The sequence below is a fragment of the Emys orbicularis genome, assembly GCF_028017835.1.
Source record: "Emys orbicularis isolate rEmyOrb1 chromosome 15 unlocalized genomic scaffold, rEmyOrb1.hap1 SUPER_15_unloc_4, whole genome shotgun sequence".
NCBI classification, from domain to species: Eukaryota; Metazoa; Chordata; order Testudines; family Emydidae; genus Emys; species Emys orbicularis.
The window spans coordinates 22,281-25,000 of NW_027045143.1; the positions used below are offsets into that span (position 1 = coordinate 22,281).

Sequence of the window (2,720 nt, forward strand, 5' to 3'; positions counted from 1 at the left end):
GCAGGGGGGCCGGGAGGGGCCGGGCCAGTCCGCCCCATGCCCGGGGTCTCCCCCAGCGGCTTCGGTGGCCGGGGGTCCTCCGCGGAGGAAGCCGGGTGGGTGTTGGGGGGAGCCGGACCCCAGGCGCCCCGACCCGTGACCTGCGGCCGCGACCTCCGACTCGGCAGGAGCGACGAGGGGCTTTCTGGCCCGCCCCCCCCCCCCCTTCTCCTTCCTCCCCAGAAAAAGGAGAGAGAGCTGGCTCGGACCGGGAAAAGCTGCCTACGGCACCTGGGATTCCCAGGCGGTCACCCATCCAAGTACTAGCCAGGCCCGGGACGGTTTACCTTCCGAGATCGGACGGGATCGGGGGCGTTCGGTCCGGTATGGCCGTAGGCACCCGGCTCCGCGCCTCCTCGCCCGCTTTCCCCTGCCGGCGCCCGGGCCTGCCGCACGGCGAGCCCCGGTCGGACTGCCCCGTGCGGCAGGGCCCCCGTCTCTCGCGGGCCCGATCCTTTTTTTTCCTTTTCAAGCTCCGGGGCCCGGGCTGGCCCGTCAGAGCCCCTTCCCCTCCCCCCCCCCCTCCCTCCGGCGTCGGGAAAAATATTTTCCCGGACTTCCAGCGGGCCCGATCCTGTCAGCCGGGGGTGGGGGGGGGGGCAGTCCCTCGCTGCGGCCAGGGAGGGTGAGCCCGGGGCGGCTTGCCTGGCGGCCGGGTCCCGGCAGGCCCGATCCATTCCCCCCCTCCCCGTCCCCCGTCCCCCAGCGGTTCCAGCGGTTCCCCGCCCCGCCCCCGCGCCTGGTTCGCACCCTGTTCCTTCGGGCCGAGGAAGGCGTACCCCGGGGGGAACCGTCCGAGTCCCCTCCCGGGCACCAGGTCAACCCGTGGAATCGAACGGGGTTCACCTGGCTGGCCGGTATGCTTTCCGGCCACCGGGTCAACCCATAGGTTTTAACTGGTATACCTGGTGGCCGCTTTGCCAGGTCAACCCGGTTCTCCCTCCTTCCCTGGGCGCCCCCTCCTCGGAGGCGTCGGGTTAAACTTTTTCCAGACTTCCAGGGGCCCGATCCAGTCAGCCGGGAGGCAGTCCCTCGCTGCGGCCGGGGACGGTGAACCCAGGTCGGCCTGCCTGGCGGCCGGGTCCCTGTCTCTCGTGGGCCCGATCCTTCTTTTCCTTTTCGAGCAGGGGGGGCCCGGCCCGCCCCGGTAGCGCTCCTCGGAGGCGTCGGGCAATTCCCCCCCCCCCCCCCGCACCCCACCCAGACTTCCAGGGGCCCGATCCTGACGGCCGGGAGGCAGTCCCTCGCTGCGTCCGGGGACGGTGAGATGCTCGGCCACCAGGTCAACCCGGAGGAAGCGGGCTGAAATTTTTTTTTCCAAGTCCGAAAGATTGTCCAAGTCCCCGCTCGGCCACCAGGTCAACCCGGAGGAAGCGGGCTGACAATTTTTTCCAAGCCCGAAAAATTTTTCCAAGTCCGAAAGATTGTCCAAGTCCCCGCTCGGCCACCAGGTCAACCCGGAGGAAGCGGGCTGACAATTTTTTCCAAGCCCGAAAAATTTTTCCAAGTCCGAAAGATTGTCCAAGTCCCCGCTCGGCCACCAGGTCAACCCGGAGGAAGCGGGCTGACAATTTTTTCCAAGCCCGAAAAATTTTTCCAAGTCCGAAAGATTGTCCAAGTCCCCGCTCGGCCACCAGGTCAACCCGGAGGAAGCGGGCTGACAATTTTTTCCAAGCCCGAAAAATTTTTCCAAGTCCGAAAGATTGTCAAAGTCCCCGCTCGGCCACCAGGTCAACCCGGAGGAAGCGGGCTGACAATTTTTTTCCAAGCCCGAAAAATTTTTCCAAGTCCGAAAGATTGTCCAAGTCCCCGCTCGGCCACCAGGTCAACCCGGAGGAAGCGGGCTGACAATTTTTTCCAAGCCCGAAAAATTTTTCCAAGTCCGAAAGATTGTCAAAGTCCCCGCTCGGCCACCAGGTCAACCCGGAGGAAGCGGGCTGACATTTTTTTTTTTTTCCAAGCCCCGAAAATTTTTTCCAAGTCCGAAAAATTGTCCAAAGTCCCCGCTCGGCCACCAGGTCAACCCCATTGGAGCGAATGGGTTGACCTGATGGCCGGTCGTCTCGCGGATGTCCGGAAGGGGTCGCCACACGCCGCTTCGGCCGACCGAGAGAACCACGAGGTCGGACGCGATTCCAGGTTCGTACCACTGAAGGGGGGGGGTTTGGCTTTTTCGACCTGTCTTTTAAGAACTGTGTGCGGAGATTTCTGAGGACAGGTTTTTCAGAGCCTGTGAGAACCGGAGCTCAGCCTAGGGGATCAATCCGAGTATTGTTGTACCCCGACCTTGCCAGGGGGGGGAAACGGGCACGTTTGACAGCGGAGGGCACCCGGCCCTCCTCCGAGACGGCCTGCTTTTCCCGGCTCTTAGCTCATGGGCCCCGCAGCGGCCGGGACCTGAGCTCCGACTGTCGGCGCCCCCCGGAGGGAGGGGGGGCCCGCTCCTCTCGCGCCCTCTGATCGATGTGGCGCTGACGTTCGCGACGGGAAGGGCCCTTCGCGGGCCGGCACCCCAACCGCGGGGCCGTCCGGTGTTCAGGCGGATCGGGACCCTCTTCCTTTTCGCGTGCACGGATCCAGGGACCGATGGGGACTGCCCTCCTCGGGGCGGCCCGGGCACGTGCCCGGCCCTTCGTGCGTGGGGCCGTCTGGCCGAGATCTCCGCCGTGTGAGGTCGAGCG

The 2,720-nt window shown here is 65.5% G+C and overlaps 1 non-coding gene across 1 annotated transcript; it reads right to left on the minus strand.

The window, feature by feature from the left end:
* Positions 1–258: 258 nt before the first annotated feature.
* Positions 259–377, minus strand: LOC135894888 (5S ribosomal RNA). The gene has a single exon (XR_010562429.1). It is a non-coding gene; the product is annotated as a 5S ribosomal RNA (ribosomal RNA).
* Positions 378–2,720: the final 2,343 nt, after the last annotated feature.